The sequence below is a fragment of the Balaenoptera ricei genome, chromosome 11 (assembly GCF_028023285.1).
Source record: "Balaenoptera ricei isolate mBalRic1 chromosome 11, mBalRic1.hap2, whole genome shotgun sequence".
Taxonomy (NCBI): Eukaryota; Metazoa; Chordata; class Mammalia; order Artiodactyla; family Balaenopteridae; genus Balaenoptera; species Balaenoptera ricei.
The window spans coordinates 75,296,415-75,318,778 of NC_082649.1; the positions used below are offsets into that span (position 1 = coordinate 75,296,415).

General features: G+C 37.4%; 1 protein-coding gene and 1 pseudogene across 40 annotated transcripts in view; one reads left to right on the forward strand and one right to left on the reverse strand.

Moving 5' to 3' along the window:
• The window catches only part of SLMAP (sarcolemma associated protein), a 312,286-nt gene that overhangs the window by 26,371 nt on the left and 263,551 nt on the right, over nucleotides 1–22,364 (forward strand). The window lies entirely within an intron of this gene.
• LOC132374240 (pyruvate dehydrogenase E1 component subunit alpha, somatic form, mitochondrial-like) lies at nucleotides 9,781–12,416 on the reverse strand (annotated as a pseudogene).

Here is a 22,364-nt window from a genome sequence, read left to right on the forward strand (position 1 = left end):
ACTGTTAGTATGTATCCAAAGTATTCTGGTTAAATTTCAGTTTTGCCCTCAATTGCTAGTGCTCTACACTTGGTAAAATCTGTCCATATCGCCTTCAATTTTATAAATTTAGACTGTATGTGTATTTTCTTAACCTTGTTTTTTATGTACTAAGTTAGATTTTTTTTTTTTTAAGTCATCAGGGAATCTCTTTAGATGAGTCATTGAATGATTTTGTTTTGGTTGTTTTCTCCCTACTCTGAAACTTACTTTTCCATTTTCCTCAGTGTGAATTTTAATAGAACTTTTCAAACTTTTGTTTGCATGACACATACTTTCCTAGTTCTTAATTTTTTTGACTTTTTTGACAGTTTTGACATTTCCGTCTGTTTCCATTGTTTATGGTTTCCATAAAGACTTTATCTTTATCCTTTAGATTCCACGCCCCATTCTCTCTCAAAATTCATATACTTACAGTCTTTTTTTTTTTTTAATTAATTAATTAATTAATTTATTTTTTTGGCCTCATTGGGTCTTCATTGCTGCACACAGGCTTTCTCTAGTTGCGGTGAGCGGGGGCTACTCTTTGTTGCGGTGCACAGGCTTCTCACTGCAGTGGCTTCTCTTGTTGCTGAGCACGGGCTCTAGGCACGTGGGCTTCAGTAGTTGTGGCATGCAGGCTCAGTAGTTGTGGATCGTGGGCTCTAGAGCACAGGCTCGGTAGTTGTGGCGCACGGACTTAGTTGCTCGCGACGTGTGGGATTTTCCCGGACCAGGGCTCGAACCTGTGTCCTCTGCATTAGCAGGCGGATTCCTAACCACTGCGCCACCAGGGAAGCCCTATTTACAGTCTTAAATTACCACTTCTAAGCACTTAATTTCAAAATTTATGTCCTTATCATGAATTTCTTAATGATATTTTTTAGTTTATTTTTAGTGTTTTGATACACTTCAGTTGTTTTTAGTATATTCACAGAATTGTGCAGTGATTACCACATTTAATTCCAGAATGTTTTCGTTGCCCCCAAAAGAAACTCTGTACCCATTAGCAGTCACTCCCCATTTCCTCTTCTCCCAGCTTCTGGTGACCACTAATCTAATTTTTGTCTCTATAGATTTACCTGTCTGGGAATTTCATATAAATGGAATCATACAACATGTGACCTCTTGTGCCTGGCTTCTTTCATTCAGCATAAGTTTTCAAGATTCGTCCATGTTGTAGCATGTATTGGTACTTCATACCTTTTTATTGCCAAATAATATTCCTTTGTAGGGATATATATAACATTTCATTTATCCATTTATCAGCTGATGGATATTTGGGTCATTTCTATTTTTTGGCTATTAAAAAATGCTGGAACTTTCCTGATGGCGCAGTGGATAAGACTCTGCGCTCCCAATGTAGGGGGCCCGGGTTCGATCCCTGGTCAGGAAACTAGATCCCACATGCATGCCGCAACTAAGAGTTCACGTGCCACAACTAAGAGTTCACAGGCCGCAACTAAGGAGTCCATGTGCCACAACTAAGGAGCTCGCCTGCCGCAACTAAGACCCCATGCAACCAAATAAATAAATAAATAAATATTAAAAAAAGAAAAAGAAAATTGCCGCTGTGAACATATATGTACAAGTTTTTGTGTAGAGGAACTGCCAAACTGTTTTCCAAAGTGGCTGTACTATTTTACATTCTCACCAGCAACTTATGAAGGTTTAGTGTCTCTACTTCTTGTTCAAACTTCTTATTATCTGTCTCTTTTATTGTAGCCATTCAGTGAGTATGAAGTGTCTCACTGTGTTTCTGATTTGTATTTCCCCAGTTACTAACTAGTAATATTGAGCATCTTTTCATGTACTTATTGGCCATTTGTATACTTTTCTGGGGAAATGTCTGTTCATATCCTTTCCCTGTTTAAAAAAATGGATTATTTATCTTTTTATTGTTGAGTTGTATATTCTGGATACAATTCCTTTATCAGATGAATGATTTGCAAATATTTTTCCCCATTTTGTAGAATGTCTTAATGGTGCCTTTAAAAAAGTATTATTGTAAAATACACATAACAGAAAATTTACCATTTTTACCATTTTAAGTGGTATTAAATACATTCACAATGTATTGCAACCATCACCTTCATCCATTTTAAGTACTTTTTTTTTCTTATCAGTCATCCATTTTATACACATCAGTGTACATGTCAATCCCAATCTCCCAGTTCCTCACACCACCACCCCCACCCCCCGCTGCTTTCCCCCCTTGGTATCCGTACGTTTGTTCTCTACATCTGTGTCTCAATTTCTGCCCTGCAAACCGGTTCATCTGTACCATTTTTCTAGGTTCCACATATATGCGTTAATATACGATATTTGTTTTTCTCTTTCTGACTTACTTCACTCTGTAGGACAGTCTCTAGATGCATCCACGTCTCTACAAATGACCCAGTTTCGTTCCTTTTTATGGCTGAGTAATATTCCATTGTACATATGTACCACATCTTCTTTATCCATTCATCTGTCGATGGGCAGTTAGGTCGCCTCCATGACCTGGCTATTGTAAATAGTGCTGCAATGAACATTGGGGTGCATGTGTCTTTTTGAATTATGGTTTTCTCTGGGTATATGCCCAGTAGTGGGATTGCTGGATCATATGGTAATTCTGTTTTTAGTTTTTTAAGGAACCTCCATACTGTTCTCCATAGTGGCTGTATCAATTTACATTCCCACCAACAGTGCAAGAGGGTTCCCTTTTCTCCACACCCTCTCCAGCATTTGTTGTTTGTAGATTTTCTGATGATGCCCATTCTAACTGGTGTGAGGCCTCATTGTAGTTTGGATTTGCATTTCTCTAATAATTAGTGATGTTGAGCAGCTTTTCATGTGCTTCTTGGCCATCTGTATGTCTTCTTTGGAGAAATGTCAATTTAGGTCTTCTGCCCATTTTTGGATTGGGTCGTTTGTTTTTTTAATATTGAGCTCCATGAGCTGTTTATATATTTTGGAGATTAATCCTTTGTCTGATGATTCATTTGCAAATATTTTCTCCCATTCTGAGGGTTGTCTTTTCGTCTTGTTTATGGTTTCCTTTGCTGTGCAAAAGTTTTTAAGTTTCATTAGGCCCCATGTGTTTATTTTTGTTTTTATTTCCATTACTCTAGGAGGTGGATCAAAAAAGATCTTGCTGTGATTTATGTCAAAGAGTGTTCTTCCCATGTTTTCCTCTAAGAGTTTTATAGTGCCCAGTCTTACATTTAGGTCTCTAATCCATTTTGAGTTTATTTTTGTGTATGGTGTTAGGGAGTGTTCTAATTTCATTCTTTTACATGTAGCTGTCCAGTTTTCCCAGCACCACTTATTGAAGAGGCTGTCTTTTCTCCACTGTATATCCTTGCCTCCTTTGTCATAGATTAGTTGACCATAGGTATGTGGGTTTATCTCTGGGCTTTCTGTCCTGTTCCATTGATCTATATTTCTGTTTTTGTGCCAGTACCATATTATCTTGATTACTGTAGCTTTGTGGTATAGTCTGAAGTCAGGGAATCTGATTCCTCCAGCACCGTTTTTTTCCCTCAAGACTGCTTTGGCTATTCGGGGTCTTTTGTGTCTCCATACAAATTTTAAGATTTTTTGTTCTAGTTCTGTAAAAGATGCCATTGGTAATTTGATAGGGATTGCATTGAATCTGTAGATTGCTTTGGGTAGTAGAGTCATTTTCACAATGTTGATTCTTCCAATCCAAGAACATGGTATATCTCTCCATCTCTTGGTATCATCTTTAATTTCTTTCATCAGAGTCTTATAGTTTTCTGCATACGGGTCTTTTGTCTCCCTAGGTAGGTTTATTCCTAGATATTTTATTCTTTTTGTTGCAATGGTAAGTGGGAGTGTTTCCTTAATTTCTCTTTCAGATTTTTCATCATTAGTGTATAGGAATGCAAGAGATTTCTGTGCATTAATTTTATATCCTGCAACTTTGCCAAGTTCATTGATTAGGTCTAGTAGTTTTGTGGTGGCATCTTTAGGATACTCTATGTATAGTATCATGTCATCTGCAAACAGTGACAGCTTTACTTCTTCTTTTCCAATTTGTATTCCTTTTATTGCTTTTTCTTCTCTGATTGCCATGGCTAGGACTTCCAAAACTATGTTGAATAATAGCAGTGAGAGTAGACATCCTTGTCTTGTTCCTGATCTTAGAGGAAATGCTTTCAGTTTTTCACCATTGAGAATGATATTTGCTGTGGGTTTGTCATATATGGCCTTTATTATGCTGACATAGGTTCCCTCTATGCCCACTTTCTGGAGGGTTTTTATCATAAATGGGTGTTAAATTTTGTCCAAAGCTTTTTCTGCATCTATTGAGATGATCAGATGGTTTTTCTCCTTCAGTTTGTTAATATGGTGTATCACATTGATTGATTTGCGTATACTGAAGAATCCTTGCATCTCTGGGATAAACCCCATTTGGTCATGGTGTATGATCCTTGTAATGTGTTGCTGTATTCTGTTTGCTAGTATTTTGTTGAGGATTTTTGCATCTATATTCATCAGTGATATTGGTCTGTAATTTCGTTTTTTTTGTAGTATCTTTGTCTAGTTTTGGTATCAGGGTGATGGTGGCCTCATAGAATGAGTTTGGGAGTTTTCCTTCCTCTGCAATATTTTGGAAGAGTTTGAGAAGGATAGGTGTTAGCTCTTCTCTAAATGTTTGGTAGAATTCACCTGTGAAGCCATCTGGTCCTGGAATTTTGTTTGTTGGAAGATTTTTAATTACAGTTTCAATTTCATTACTTGTGATTGGTCTATTCATATTTTCTGTTTCTTTCTGGTTCAGTCGTGGAAGGTTATACCTTTCTAAGAATTTGTCCATTTCTTCCAGGTTGTCCATTTTATTGGCATAGAGTTGCTTGTAGTAGTCTCTTAGGATGCTTTGTATTTCTGTGATGTCTGTTGAAACTTCTCCTTTTTCATTTCTAATTTTATTGATTTGAGTCCTCTCCCTCTTTTTCTTGATGAGTCTGGCTAATGGTTTATCAATTTTGTTTATCTTCTCAAAGAACCAGCTTTTAGTTTTGTTGATCTTTGCTATTGTTTTCTTTGTTTCTATTTCATTTATTTCTGCTCTGATCTTTATGATTTATTTCCTTCTGCTATTTTTGGTTTTGTTTGTTCTTCTTTCTCTAGTTCCTTTAGATGTAACGTTAGATTGTTTATTTGAGATTTTTCTTGTTTCTTGAGGTAGGCTTGTATAGCTATAAACTTCCCTCTTAGAACTGCTTTTGCGGCATTCCATAGGTTTTGGATTGTCGTGTTTTCATTGTCATTTGTCTCTAGGTATTTTTTGATTTCCTCTTTGATTTCTTCAGTGATCTCTTGCTTATTTAGTAACGTATTGTTTAGCCTCCGTGTGTTTGTGTTTCTTACGTTTTTTCCCCTGTAGTTGATTTCTAACCTCATAGCGTTGTGGTCAGAAAAGATGCTTGATATGATTTCAGTTTTCTTAAATTTACTGAGGCTTGATTTGTGACCCAAGATGTGATCTATCCTGGAGACTGTTCCGTGAACACTTGAGAAGACAGTGTAATCTGCTGTTTTTGGATGGAATGTCCTATAAATATCAATTAAATCTATCTGAGGTATTGTGTCATTTAAAGCTTTTGTTTCCTTATTTATTTTCATTTTGGATGATCTGTCCATTAGTGTAAGTGAGGTGTTAAAGTCCCCCACTGTTACTGTGTTACTGTCGATTTCCTCCTTTATAGCTGTTAGCAGTTGCCGTATGTATTGAGGTGCTCCTATGTTGGGTGCATATATATTTATAATTGTTATATATTCTTCTTGGATTGATCCCTTGATCATTATGTAGTGTCCTTCCTTGTCTCTTGTAACATTCTTTATTTTAAAGTCTATTTTATCTGATATGAGTATTGCTACTCTGGCTTTCTTTTGATTTCCATTTGCATGGAATATCTTTTTCCATCCCCTCACTTTCAGTCTGTATGTGTCCCTAGGTCTGAAGTGGGTCTCTTGTAGACAGCATACGTATGGGTCTTGTTTTTGTATCCATTCAGCGAGCCTGTCTTTTGGTTGGAGCATTTAATCCATTCACGTTTAAGGTAATTATCGATATGTATGTACCTATGACCATTTTTAAATTGTTTTGGGTTCGTTTTTGTAGGTCCTCTTCTTCTCTTGTGTTTCCCACTTAGAGAAGTTCCTTTAGCATTTGTTGTAGAGCTGGTTTGGTGGTGCTGAATTCTCTTAGCTTTTGCTTGTCTGTAAAGCTTTTGATTTCTCCATCGAATCTGAATGAGATCCTTGCCGGGTAGAGTAATCTTGGTTGTAGGTTCTTCCCTTTCATCACTTTAAGTATATCATGCCACTCCCTTCTGGCTTGTAGAGTTTCTGCTGAGAAATCAGCTGTCAACCTTATGGGAGTTCCCTTGTATGTTATTTGTCATTTTTCCCTTGCTGCTTTCTATAATATTTCTTTGTCTTTAATTTTTGCCAGTTTGATTATCATGTGTCTCAGCGTGTTTCTCCTTGGGTTTATCCTGTGTGGGACTCTCTGCGCTTCCTGGACTTGGGTGGCTATTTCCTTTCCCATGTTAGGGATTTTCGACTATAATCCCTTCAAATATTTTCTCTGGTCCTTTCTCTCTTTATTCTCCTTCTGGGACCCCTATAATGTGAATGTTGTTGCGTTTAATGTTGTCCCAGAGGTCTCTTGGGCTGTCTTCATTTCTTTTCATTCTTTTTTCTTTATTGTGTTTCGCAGCAGTGAATTCCACCATTCTGTCTTCCAGGTCACTCATCCATTCTTCTGCTTCAATTATTCTGCTATTGATTCCGTCTAGTGTATTTTTCATTTCAGTTATTGTATTGTTCATCTCTGTTTGTTTGTTCTTTAATTCTTCTACATCTTTGTTCAACATTTCTTGCATCTTCTCAATCTTTGCCTCCATTCTTTTTCCAGGGTCCTGGATCATCTTCAGTATCATTATTCTGAATTCTTTTTCTGGAAGGTTGCCTATCTCCATTTCATTTAGTTATTTTTCTTGGGTTTTATCTTGTTCCTTCATCTGGTACATAGCCCTCTGCCTTTTCATCTTGTCTATCTTTCTGTGAATGTGGTTTTTGTTCCACAGGCTGCAGGATTGTAGTTGTTGGCTTCTGCTGTCTCCATTTTCAGTACTTTTCCTTCATCCTCAACAGAAACTCTTTACCCATTAAATAATAACTCTCCTCTTCTCCCTGAGGCTCTAATAACTGCTATTTCTACTTTGTGGCTCTATGAATTTGCCTATTCTAGGTGACTTATATAGGTGGAATCACATAATATGTGTCCTTATGGTGTCTTTTATAGCACAGAATTTTTAAATTTTGAAGTTCAGTTTATCCTTTATTTTAAAAATAATTCTAACAACCCTAAAATTTTTAATTTATATTACCATTTGTGCTTTTGGTATCACGTCTAAGAAGCCATTTGCCTAATCCCAGGTCATGAGGTCATATTCTAACCATTTTTGAGTGTTCTCTTACTTGGCCCTCCCATTTGTATATTAAACGTCAACCAATATAAACTGTCAGTGGTCTGTCAGTAGTTTTATGAGAAGGGTTTATTAGATGTTGTACTATTTAAAAATTTTTAGATCAGGATAGTGGTTTCAAACTTTAGAATCTCCTGAGATGCTTACTGAAAACAGGTTCCTCAGATGATTTTTGTACATTTGTAGTAAATGTCTAGGAGACTTGGCATCATGTGGTTGAAAAGTGTGGAATTAAAATAGTCCAGCATAATGATGAAGAGCCTGCATCCTGGATTCTGACTAGCTGGGTGTGAATCCTGGCTGTGCCACTTTCTTAGCCATATGATCTTGGGCCAGTCACTTGTTCTCTCTGGGCATTCATTTCATCTCTCAGGGTTGTTGCAAGGATTAAACAAGCTAATATCTGTGAAGCACTTAGAATAGTTTGGCAATAGTAAGCAGCACATGTGTGTTACATATTATTATACCCTTTAACTCAGTAATATCATTTCCAGGGACTTAATCTAAGAATATTAACAGATATGTTGCATAAAGATGTATGTATAACAGTTTCATCAAAGAGATTAATTGCAAGAAGTCTTCCATATATATAGTCAGTAGACCTATGGTTAAATATCTTAATGAAATTTATGAAATGTCATGTAGCCATTTAGTCATATTCAAAAAATATTTAATGCCTTGGGAAAATAGTGACTTAAGTGAAAAAGTCAAATTAATATACAACTACTTGTAAAGTAGGTCTATAAACTTCTTTAAACATATGGGGCAGGGAAATGGAGTGTTGGTCTTGTAATGCATATAAATAAATAAGTTAAACTGTTGACAATGATTATCCTTGGAAGCTGGGAGGAATAATTTTAATTTTCTTCTATACTTTATTGTACTTTCTTGACTTCAGTGATAGGTATTTTATACTCAGAAAAACAAATTAATTTTGAAAAAGACCAGAAGAGGGGAAAAGCCCAATGTGAAATAGGAAAAATGATAGGAAAATAGGAAAAGCCCAATGTGAAAGAGGATAATAGGATGATAGAAAAATAGGAAAAGCCCAGTGTGAAATAGGAGAGCATAATGGGAATAGGAAACCTGCATCCTAATACGAGTACTGTTATTAAATGATTTTAAACCTTGATTGAATTTTATCTCTTCCTTGGGGACATAGTTTCCTTATATGTAAATGAGAAATTGGACTAAAATTTAAAAGGCAGTATAGTAGAATGGTTAAGAGCTGGGAGGTCAGAAGTGGGGAGTTAGGGACTACAGCTGAGGAGATCATTACATGGGTTCATACCCTAGTTCTTATTTGCTTGGTGACTTCTGGCAAGTAATTTGCCAGAAACTCTGCCTCAATTTTCTTGTTTTTAAAGTGGGGTTAATAATAATACCTCACAGGGGAGTGGTGAGAATTAAGTGAATTAAATACATGTAAAGGACTTAATATTAGAGCCTGGCACACAGTAAGAATTCAGTAAATGTTAACCATTTTTACTGGTATGTAGATCCTTTCTAATGAGGTTATTTATTGCCAATATTTTTAGTCAAGTGAGTGATTCTTAAATCTGTCATTTGAAAGTTTAGTCAATTTTCTATATAGATATTTTTGAGATTGTGGAGGCTATTGATTTGTGAAATAGAATGTTTTGGAGGCCCTGGCCCCCACCCCCAGCTTGCCTTATTTGTTTTGTGTTCTTGTGCAGGCAGCTTCTTTGAGGTCCTAAGTTATCTCATCCATGAGAGTATTTTATAGACCATTTCAGCAGTAAAAATCTCATATTTGATTTTTTAGTTTTTTTCTGACTCTTTTTGTTCTGAAGCTGATGTGTGCAGCTTAATCTGCCTGTAATTAAGTTGCATAGGCTGTTAGGTTGTACCTGTTTTTCTTCAACTGATGTTTCAGTTTTAAACTTGAGAAATGGCATAAAGCCCAAGGGAATGTTACAGCTCAGTTGACTTGCCCATTCTAGAAAAAGCTAACGTTATATTGTAAACTCAGCTAGAAGTTGGTGTAGCATTACCTCTGGTGTAACTCGATTGATGCATAGATGTTATTTAATGTAATCCCAGAAAAAGAATGTACCCAAATGTTTTAAGAGGTAAATCTGAGTGTGAAAATTACTTTCAGAGTCAGCAACCATATTGAAATTCATTTTTGGAACCCTGAACTAAGACTACAAAAATAGATGACTTTTATAATATTATATCATTTTCTTTCACTGGCTATATGAGATAATTAAGTGTTTGGTGAATAGTGACTCAGCTATTCCATTGCTTGGGAAATTTTTGTCTGCGAACAAGTCACTCTGTGATACCTCAGTTTATAATGGCAGTCAAAATGAAGATGAAATTTGTATTTTAATACACTTATTCTTAGATCTTCAGAAGCTCTCTCCTTTTCTACATGGAGTAACTGCAGTAGGCAGCCCACCATGGGGGGCATTATTTCTGTGTTAGAGAATAAATTAGTAGAGTTAACATTGCCAGGAAGCAAAAGGCAGTAGTTTGACTGCCACAGTTAAGTGATACAATTTGTTACTTATAACAAATATAAGGTATTTTCCTCTAATTGTAATAACTTGTTCATTAAACATACCTAGCTATAATCCTCATAACAAGAGAGTGGTATGTCTTTTGGCTTGATAGGTAAAATCAGCTTGAGACAGCTTTGTGACTCACTGACACAAGAGGGAAAAATCTCTGCCTGACTTCGGAATTGGATTTTATTTTAGGATGAGTTGTTTGTGTAAGTATAGATATGAGAGAGTTCCTCTCCTACATGTCTAATATCTTATTCTATCTCCCCATAGATTTAACTCAATGCTTCCAAATTCCCCCAGCCTATACTTTTCCTATCTTCTGCTACTTGGTTCACGTTAATTACAAAGTGTTCCTATTTCTCCCTCCATATTTTTCTTTCTGAATGTAAGAGTTTATGAACTTTTCCTTTAAACATTTTGAATTGTCTTTTGTGTTTGTCGATTTGTTTCAGTTTTTAAAATTTTCATTTTTTCTTGTAGAAGAGTCTAGTAACATATTTGCTTCTGTGGAGGGAAATTGGGAAACTGTGGGACATGGGGAAGAAGATGTACTTTTCACTGTACCACTGGAATTTTGGAACCCATTAAATTTTTCTCCCATCTTTTTAAACTTAATTTTATAGAGTAGCATAAACACGTTTACAAACTGTTTGTTTGTTTGATGGGTTTTATTTCTTTTAAAGTTGAGAACACAAAGTTTCTTGAAGTTGACCATTGAATGTTCTGTTGAAGGCATAATAGTAAATTTACAGTGTTCCTTTATTTATTTATTTATTTATTCATTCATTCATTCATTCTACTCCGGGTCATAGTTGCACCACGCGGGATCTTCGCTGTGGCATGCAGGCTCTTAGTTGTGGCATGCGGACTCTTAGTTGTGGCATGTGGACTCTTAGTTGTGGCATGTGGGATCTAGTTCCCTGACCAGGGATCAAACCCGGGCCCCCTACACTGGGAACATGGAGTCTTAAACCCTGGACCACCAGGGAAGTCCCTGCAGTCTTCCTTTAAATGATTCACTTGATCCATAAACTTCAAAAGGTGGATCACTGTAATAGAAGTGATGGCCTAGCTCTTCTAAAGGTGGTTTGGGATCAACTGTAGCAAACTAGACTGTGCTCTCAATTTCTTTCTTCACTTCAACATCAGTTTCCTTTCATTCTTCAACACTGGCAATATTGCTGTGTGCTGTTCTATCTCGGAGAAGCATAATAGGGTCACTCTTCTTACTTCTTGTATTTCTTCTTGTGTATAGTAACTGGCTCCAAGATCATGCATACTGTGTCCTTCATAATGTTGAGTCTGCAGCTCTATCAGTATGATCCCCTATACAGATCTATGATAGGCAGCTGCAATCTTTGTTGCCTCCTGGACACATAGAGCATCCATTCCATCTGACCTAAGCCCAGGAAGAAAACTGCCTTTCTTGTAGTAATCAGTGATGGCTGCTGCTCTCTAAACAGATGTTTCCATTCCACAGTGGTTTTTCTCACAGATGAAAATAAATGGTCATTTCCACAAAGTTGCCATATTGTATGCTTCAAATATAAAGTAAAACAGACCTCATTTTTTCCATTATACAATTGGCCCTCCCTATCCATGGGCTCTGCATCCACCGATTCAACCAACTGCAGATTGAAAATGTTTGGGAAAAAAATTCCAGAAAGTTCCAAAAAGCAAAAATTGAATTTTCCATGCACCGGCAACTATTCACATAGCATTTACATTGTATGAGGTATTATGAGTAATCTAGAGATGATTTAAAGTATATGGGAGGATGTGCATAGGGTTATATGCAAATACAATGCTATTTTATATAAGGGACTTGAGCATCTGAGGATTTTGGTATCCATGGGAGTTCTGGAACCAATCCCCCTTGGATACTGAGTGGTAACTGTACTTACAGGCCAGACCAGTGCTCAGGGGAACCTGAGCTCTGACAATGCCCTGATCCCTGTAGAAGGTCTTAGTGTACATGTGTATTAATCCTACTTTTCCTTTAGCACAACCTTCTCTTTGTCCTGTAAACTCTACAAATTTCTAGGACAGAAAGTCCACAAGTAAAGCTAAAGCCATGAGCCCAGTAAGCGGTGATGAGATGATCTATGATATTTATCCCGACCTCAAGTCCCCCACAATCTTCTTGACATTACATAAGTAACAAAAACCACAAATAACTTTCTGTTTGATTCCATTGGCAAACAGTCTGTATCATCCCATAGAGTCTGAGTCTCTCTTCACTACCGAGCACTGTTGTGATAAGAGGGCCCTCTTACTACCCATGAAGGTCACATTTCTTCATTTCAAATGTACCATCATTTGCACAGTTACGGGATGCCACCAGTGCTCTGCTAGCCATGACCCGCAGGAAATGGTGAGAATCTTCCTCTTAGAGGATCTTCCTCCTGAGTGTAGGTCGTGGTGGTGGCAGCAGTGATGTCATGCTCTATGCTGGGTCATAGGCACACAGATATTTTTAAAGAGTGCAGAATATTCACGGATAGGCTGTAGTTTTCTTAACTGTTCTTCCATTGTTGAATATTTACATAGGTTCCATCTTTTAAAACTATTATAAATTTTGCTTTGCTGAATATCTTTATACCTAGATCTTTATTTATGTTTTTTATTACTTCTGTAGGCTGAGCTCTCAGAAGTAAATCAAAGGGGACATTGTTTTAAAGCTCGCTTCGTATACTTTGCCAAACTGCTTTCCAGACAGGTTGTGCCAATTTACACTCCCATGACCAGCTTGTGAAAATGTTTCTCTTATGTCACTCTTGAATGCACTGAGTGTTATTTAAAATACTTTCTGCCACTTTTATCAGTAACAAGCTGAATCCCTTAAATTTTTATATTACAAAGTTATTTTCTATGTGCGTGTATATATTCATATATTCTTTTCATCCTTCCTCTGTTCATTGGCTTTTTAAAAACAGCTTTATTGAAGTAGAATTTACATTCCATAAAATTTACCCATTATAAAAGTAAGTTTAGTTTACTTGAAGTTAATGGTTTTTAGTAAATCTGTAGTTTTGTAATGATCACCATAATCTAGCTATAAAACATTTTCATCACCCCCAAAAGTTCTCTTGTGCCTATTTGCATTCAGTCCTTGATCCCACATGCAGCCTTAGGTAACCACTGATCTGTTTTCTGCCTCTATAGGTTTGTATATTCCAGAAATTTTAAATAAACAAAATCATACTATATGCAGTCACTTGTGTCTGGCTTCTTTCCGTTAGCATTATGTTTTTGAGGTTCATCTATTTTATAGAATGTATCAATAGTTCATTCACTTTATTGCTGATATATCTTATTTATTCAGTGGTTGATGGATATTTGGATGGCCTCCAACTTTTGGTTACTATGAACAGCGCTGCTAGGAACATTTGTGTACAGTACTTTGTGTCTTTTATTTCTCTTGGCTAGATACCTAGGTGTAGAATTGCTTGGAACCCATTACATTTTATATCATTACTTAGCCACAAAAAATGTTTCTTTTAAAGAAAGGATGATAGCACTGTATTTGAGAAGAAACATAAATAAATGATATAAAAGAGTTAAACTGGAATGATTGGATCAGGCAAGTGAAAAGTTCTAAGACATGCAGTATGACTGTATAATAATGAAACCCCTTCAGGATTTATTGGTACATGAGCAACTGCTAGAGCCTAAAACCAAGTGAAGGCAAAAAAAAAAAAAAAAAATTAATGAATATCTAAATAAACATTGATAACTACTTTGGTTCCATGAAAAATGAGAAAAATGGAAATAGAACATCATTTGCATTAATTATGACAGAAAAATGAGTATATATAACACACAAAATGTCCTTTGCAATATAAAAGAAGGTCAACAAGATTTTTGTAGGTAGACCAAAGAACTATGCAGTCAGTTCGTTCAAGGTGAGTATATGTAGTAAACAAACAGACATCCTTGCTAGTAACCACAGAAATAAATATCTTACAAGATGCTTGTTATATTAAATTAGCAAAATCAAAATATGTAGTGCTAGAAAGGTTGTGATAGTGACGTTAGCTTTGTGTTTTGGTCTAGTCCACATGCAAAGCAATGGGGCAGAGCTTGTCCACATCTGTGGAGTAGTAAGATTCTGGGGTAACCTCTGTTTTAGCTTCTTTGAATGTAATTAACATATTTTAATAGTAAATTAATAAGGGAAGAAATAAACCAAAAGATAACAGCTACAGATTTCTCCCATGTGCTGAAGTCCAGTCTGGTCGTGCTTTTCTCTCTCTGCTCTCTCTGTGACTCACCTAAACTCTGGAGGCACTAACCCAACTCAACTTTTTTTCTCTCTGGCCTGGAGAGCTGCGTGTGATCTGAATCCTGCTTTTCCAGCTTTCGCTAAATCCTGGATCCAGTTGTTCTTTAATCCTATGACTCACACCTTGAGAGTCACCCCCACCCCACTCCAAGAAAATGCTTTTAACTTTCTCATAGCGAGTAATAATTCTGTCACATCTTTTCTATGCTTTAATGATTTTGTGTTAGGTGCTCATATGAAAATACGCTTCCGGTTGATTTTCCTTTTTTTAAAGTTCTTTGCAGAGTTCTTCTGTATGGGTGGGACCAAGCACTTATGAGTCACTCCCAGTTAGTACAGTACAGCCATCCAAGAGTAAGTGATTTTTCAGTGTGACAAATTGTCTGCCAAAAAATTGTAGAGCTAAAATCAAGAAACGGAAATTGATCCTTGCTCTGTTTATTTCCCCCTGTATCTTCAAGTTATCTTTTTTCTTCCAGTGTCAAAAATTCTTTCCATTCCTGACAAATTTTTATTGTATTGGTAATATTTTTCCCTAAGTACTAGCATTATAGGTTTTTACATCATCCATACTTAAATACTTTTCCTTGTTATATAAGGCTATGAGATTTATTGTTAGTTGAGTTTATGTAAAGTTGTGGGTGAAGTATTATGTAACAATGAAGAAGTCAGGTATGATAAAAAGTAAAAATTTTCCTATTCATTTTATTATACTTGACAACAATTTTTGGTTTATTAAGAAATACATCACCAATTTTCTTTGTATAGAGCAACCACAAATACTCTTCTACTAAAACTATAAATACTCTTCTACGAGAGGTAGTGGTGCAACTGTATTTAGTTCCTTTCGTCTTTTCCACTCAGATTGGCTTGACTACTTAGGGACCTCAGGAAGAGATGGCCTGTAGATTCTACTAATTTTTGAAAAATTAATACAACAGAATTGGAAAGTCCAGACTGTTACGTGATTTGACTTGATTTCTGATCCCCACCAGTGTATTCAGGTCACTACACCATCTCTTTTTAAACTGGTAAAGGTGTTAGTCCTTGGCTGGTTCCCTGGCCTCTTGGTTATTTCTTTTCCTGATTTTTTCTGTAGCTTTTGACTGTTTTGTCTGAAATTCCTTCAAGCATATTCTCCACTAACTCTCCATAAAGTGGTAGTGTTCTTAAAAGTTCAATCATTGTTTTCCTTGTAAATGTTACTTTTGGATCATCTCATATAGTACAATAATTTTAATTACTTCTCAAATGCCTCTCCGATATCTTGAGCTCTAAGGTCTGAGTTTTCTACCCACTGCCTGCTTACATTTATTCACTTGAATGTCCTATAGAGACTCTAAAAACAATATACCCCAAATTGAAATGAATCATTCACCACCCCCTCCCCAGTATTTCCAAATACTGGTAATGGCCTTATCATCTCAGTAGCTCATACTAGAAACTGCTGCTTTCAACACTGAGCACTTAAGATCTGTCACTAAGCCCCTTTCACTGCTTCTAACACTGTCCAGTTTAGGACCTTATTATTTCTTTATTTCAATAACTGTAACTGGTCTCCCTGCCTTCAGTCTAGTACCCCTCAAGCTATTCCCTCCCTGAGTGAAATGTCAGTTTGATCTTAGTATTTACCTATCTAAACCCTATAGTGGCAAGTCCCCTATCATCTATATCATAAAGGTTGTACTGCTTGATACGTCTTAAAAGGCTTGGTGACTGCTCACCTCTCCAGCATGACTTCCTGTCATTCTCAGTCTTGTGCTTCGCATGCCACCCCCCCACTAAGTTGTTTCTCACCTCTGTTTGCTCATGCTGTTTCAGTCCCCTCCCTTCTCATCCTGATTCACTCTTAATCAGCCTTCATGACTCAGCGTGGGACAGTTCCATCAGAAGCCTTTTCTGAATCCTCAGGATTGGGCCAAGTACCCTTCCTCTTTACTGGATTATTCTTGTTAGTATATGAAAGAGTGTAATTTTTGTCATATTAAAAAATTATTATCCTGACCCCACTTAACTTTCTAGCTACTGCCCATATCTTTGCTTCCCTTTAGGGCAGAACTCCTTAAAAGATTTGTCTGTATGTACACTTTCTCATTCCCCTCCATCCATTTTCTCTTGAATCACTCTGGTGAGGCTTTCATTGTCCACTACATCCACAATTCTTGTCAGGGTCATCAGTGGCTTCCAGGTTGCTATTTCCGTTGGTCAGTTCTTGTTCCTAATCTTCCTTGATCTTTCAGCATCATTTGACATAGTTGATCTCTTCCATGTTCTTGGAAACATCATTCACAATGGCTTCCAGGACACAACACTTTACTTCACTGGCCATCTTTGAAATTTCCTTTGCTTGGTCTTCATCTCCTTGACCTATAAACTTTGGACTGCTTCAAGACTCTGTCCTTGGTCCTCTTGTCTATCTGTACTTGCTTTCTCAATGATTTCATTCTGTCTCTTAACTTTCAGTTCTTTGTATATGCTGATGACAACCACATTTTTATCTCAAGCCCAGACTTTCTCCCTGGACTCTAGGTTCATATCCAGCTGCCTTTTTGACATTTTCACCTGATATCTAACATACACCTCAAATTTAATATGTCCAAAGCTGAACTCCTGATACCTCCCTAACCTCAATAAAAAACCTTCCGACATTCAGCCCTTCCAGTTCACGTGGGGGCAGTTACAGTTGACCCTTAAACAACATGGGTTTGAACTGCATGGGTCCAGTTATATGCAGATTTTTTTCAGTAGTGAATACTACAGTGCTACACGATCCGAGGTTGGTTGCATTCCTGGATATGGAACTGCAGATGCAGAGGACCAGCTATAAGTTAAAAGTTATATGGGAGTTTTCAACTCCATGGAGGATTGGTGTCCCTAACCCCAGTGTTGTTCAAGGGTCACTTGTATATCCTTCTAAGTTGCTTGGGTCAAAAACTTTGGTATCCTTCTTGACTCCTTTTTTTCATATTTTACATCCAGTCTGTCAGGAAATCTTGTGCTGTACAAATATTATCATTTTGTGTGTGTGTTGTATAAAAAGTTATGCTCTTCCAGTTTTATAGCACTGTTTTATTTTAAGGGCAGGGATCCTGAAGACCATATTTATACCAGATGCCTTGATTTGATTCCCCCCTCTCCCCCCGCCGCCCCATAAAGAACTCTGGTGGGTTGCTGAAGCTCTTCCATTCAGAACTGAGTCCTGTAATCTGAAAGAACAAAGAGCAAGTGAGCTGTTAACCCTCTTAAGTACCTTTCATAAGTCAGTGATTTTACTTCTGAAGTCTGTTCTTGTGTCAAGGAGATGACTAGTTTATTAACCCTTTTGAATTTATTGAACTTTTTCCTTCTTTGATCTCCCTTGATGTTTACCTCCTTTTTTTTTCCTGGCAAATTCTGTTTTTCTGTGTTTTTCTCTCTTTGTGTAGTTATATTTTTCTATTTGGGGGTTTGTTTTGTTTGTTTCTTCTTTTCATCTTCTTTCCACTTTCTTCCATCAAATGATGATAATGCGGAATTGAAGATTTGTTAGCCTTATTGAATAAAGTTTTATATCTTTTTTAATATTAAAGTTTAACTCTAAGATTTCTTTTTTGTGGAGATAAGCACTGTGAATAGTTTGTATACATTCTTTCAGATTTTTGTTTTCTAATGGTGTATAAGCATATATCATTCTTTTTTTTTAAAGATGAATCTCAATTTCAGGATATTTTATTTTACTATTTTATTTTTTTGGCTGTGTCGGGTCTTAGTTGCGGCACACAGGATCTTTTTTGAGGCACGCGGGATCTGTTGTTGCACTGCTTGGGCTTCTCTCTAGTTGTGGCGTGCAGGTTTTCTCTCTCTAATTGTGGCGCACGGGCTCCAGGGCGCCTGGGCTCTGTAGTTTGTAGCACGTGGGCTCTCTCCTTGAGGTGCGCGAGCTCAGTAGCTGTGGCGCGTGGGCTTAGTTGCCCCATGGCATGTGGGATCTTAGTTCCCCGACCAGGGATCAAACCCGCGTCCCCTGCATTGCAAGGTGGATTCTTTACCACTGGACCACCAGGGAAGTCCCTATCATTCTTTTTATAAAAGGGATCACTGTTTGTCTTGATATATTTTAATTTCAGTACCCATACCGTTACATTATTTTTTATGATTATGATGTCTGATATTTAATCAGACAGACAGTTTGGCTGGGCATTAGTAGTTTCCAGTTTTTAACTTCTATTAACATTGCTTCGGTACATACTTATGCATTTGCCATTGTACATGTGTGCATTTCATTGTTTCTATAGGTTAGATTCCTGGATGTGGAATTGCTCGGTCAAAGAATATAAGCATTTAAAATTTTAATAGGTGTTGCTGAATCATTTTCCAAAATGGGTGTAGCAGTTTACACTCTTATGCCCAGTGTACATATGCCCAGTATGTGAGAGAGCTGTTTCTCCACATTTTTATTTTGCCAGAGCCAGGTATCACTATTCTTAATCTTTGCCAAACTGATATTGACCACTTTGATAATTGCCCATCTTCCTGAGCTTTTTGGTCTCTTGAAAGTTTTGGAGTTAGATGCTTGTTTGCCCCTTCCCATACATGTCTCTTTCTCTCTCTCTTTTTTTTTTTAAACAGAAAATTCAAATAGTATAGGAGGGTGTAATGGGAAAACCTCTGCCCTGCCCTAGTAATTTATATGCTACTAGGTGTCCTAAGGAGCATTTTGAGTTTTGAACTGAGTGAGTTAATGCTTCTGTGAGCATTATTCCATGACTTCACTGGATTTCCAACCCTGTCACTCACTCAGGGCCAGGAGTATAGTAGGGCTCTGGTTTAGAAATGGAATTATATGACATCTGTTAAATATCACTTGCTTAATTTATTCAGAAGCTAGTTCACACTGTCAAGTGAGCTGTAGATTGCTAATCTGTGCTATATATTCTGAGTGTATTTACATATATCTGAGGGTAGTAATTTCCTTTTGATATAACTTTGATTAGGGAATTCCCTGATCCATATTGTGATGTGTGTTTCATATTTTTTATAAATGGTTTTCAGTCTGTGCTGTGAGACAGAGATTTAGCTGCTTCTTTGCACAGGTTGTGGTTATTTATGGTAATATTCATGTGTAATGGGGCAATGGCATGCTATTTTTAACATCTGTATGTGTTAGAGTTCAGCTGTTACTGATTTATTTATATCTCTATCAGCTGTTTACTGTTTAAGTAATTAACTGGTAAATTATTTTTAAGAACCTTAGCTTAAGAAAGGTTATAAGGAAAAGACATAAAGGAAAGTCTTGCATCAGTTCTCTGACTGAAGAAGGTCGCAGTGGTTACACGTTTATGCATATTCTGTGAATTTAGTAATAATAGCTGCCATTTGTTTAGCAGTTACTATGTACAAATGCTGTGCTAAATACCTTACATGCTTAACATCATTTAACCTTTACAACAAACACTCAGAGGTACGTACTGATATTATCCCCAATTTATAAATAGGGATTTATAAATAACCCTTTATAACTAAAGGGATGCTCAGAGAGGTTAAATAACATGCTCAAGGTCACACAGTATGTTAGAAGGTGATGGAGCTGGAATTCAAACCTTTAACGTATGCTCTGTTCCATATAGCATATTGCTATTTAGATGTAATACAGTTTGGCCTCTCCTATGGTAAATCAAAACTTTATAGCTTCCATTCTAAAGTATGAATTATTTCATTTATTCGAAATGTATTTTAAAACATCATTTGTGGGCTTCCCTGGTGGCGCAGTGGTTGAGAATCTGCCTGCCAATGCAGGGGACACGGGTTCGAGCCCTGATCTGGGAGGATCCCACATGCCGCGGAGCAACTAGGCCCGTGAGCCACAACTACTGAGCCTGCGCGTCTGGAACCTGTTCTCCCCAACAAGAGAGGCCACAATAGTAAGAGGCCCGCGCACCGCGGTGAAGAGTGGCCCCCGCTTGCCGCAACTAGAGAAAGCCCTCGCACAGAAACGAAGACCCAACACAGCCAAAAAAAAAAAAAAAAAAAAAAAGTTACTCATGTTCTTAAAAAAAAAAAAACAAAACATCATTTGTTACTTGTGCCTATTGGAACTTTCTGACAGGGAATAAATGTTATAGTTTTAAAAAGATGGAATTGTAATGCTGTTCAGAGTATGATTTGGACTTAAAGGGTTGGGAGTTAGAGACTTAACCTGGAATAAAGCCTTGAGTCTCTGGTTTAGGTGTAATATTATTTAGTGAGAATTGTTATCTGAACGAGAAATCTTATTTGTTAAGATATTTAAACTGGGGCTTCAGAAAGAAAAGGAGGCTTTTTTTTTTTTTTTTTTTAATTTATTTATTTATTTATGGCTGTGTTGGGTCTTCGTTTCTGTGTGAGGGCTTTCTCTAGTTGCGGCAAGTGGGGACCACTCCTCATCGCGGTGCGCGGGCCTCTCACTATCGTGGCCTCTCTTGTTGCGGAGCACAGGCTCCAGACGCGCAGGCTCAGTAGTTGTGGCTCACGGGCCTAGTTGCTCCGCGGCATGTGGGATCTTCCCAGACCAGGGCTCGAACCCGTGTCCCCTGCATTGGCAGGCAGATTCTCAACCACTGCGCCACCAGGGAAGCCCCGAAAAGGAGGCTTTTAACAAGTAAAGAGTGTGGGTGGGTGGAAGCAAGGGCTTTTCGGGTCCAAGCACAATGTAAGCAAGAATCATACCTGGGGCTTGTGTAGGGAATTGCTAGTAGTTAAGCAAGGATAGAATGGATGGTACTTTTAGGAAAAGTGGAAAACCCAGTTTGATAGGGTGATTGAGGTCATTATGAAAGATTTTGAAAGTTATCAGAGCTCTCAGATTTAATTTTGAAGGCAAAGGGTCAACAGCCATTTTACAAAGGGAAACAAAATGGTCAGGTTTGTATTTTAGGAAATAAATCTAGCATCAGTGTAGAGGGTGAAGAGTGTGGAATCATAGCCATCGTCTTTGCAAATGTTATGGGCCTGAGTTAGAGGAACAGTAATGGGGAGGGAAAGGCAGTGTGGAATTGAGAGATTATTCTGAATCAGAATTCTAGGAATTGGTGACATTGAATGCCCTATGGGGTTATTGACATTATTACTACTGATAGTATTTGTTGTTATTACTGTTTTGCATTTGCTCTAAGTGACTTTGGAAAGTCACATATTCTATTTTTAGTGGCTGATGGCTGAATTCCTATTCACAGGTGCTCAGGAAATGGTGGGTAAATGATGGAATGAGTCAGGGCTATAAATATCACACTCACGAAATATTTATTTAAAATACTTGTGTGGGGCTTCCCTGTTGGAGCAGTGGTTAAGAATCCACCTGCTAATGCAGGGGACACGGGTTCGAGCCCTGGTCTGGGAAGATCCCACATGCCGCGGAATAACTACGCCCATGTGCCAGAACTACTGAAGCCAGTGCACCTGGAGCCCGTGCCCTGCTGCATCAAGAGAAGCCACCACAACGAGAAGCCTGCGCACTGCAACGAAGAGTAGCCCCCGCTCACTGCAACTAGAGAAAGACCGCGCGCAGCAACGCAGACCCAACGTAGCCAAAAATAAATAAATAAAATAAATTTATTTAAAAAAATAAAATACTTGTTTGATGCCTGTTCAGCAGGCATTTTGTTAAGGGCTAGGGATGTCAGTGAGATAAAGGGATATAACTTATCTTGATCTTCAAGGGATTTGCCATGGTCATGAGGTGTCTAATAGACCTTATTTGCCATTCTTACTTTCTGTGTAATCTCTGGGCGTATAATTTAGCTTCTTAACCTGTCTGTTCATGTGGGATACTACTTATTTCATAGTATTCTGAAGTTTAGATAAGGTTATGTGTATAAAGTGCCTAGCATAGTCCCTGGCATATGCTTGTTCCCTTTTAATCTGCCATGGACATGGAAGCTGGGAAACTCAAATTTATTAGGATTGTATGTCAAATAGGTGGTAGAAGGTAGTGAAGGCATTTCTGAAAGAAATTTTAAAAGTTTACTTTTCCTGATAATTTGGCATCATAAGGCCTGATTGCTGTTT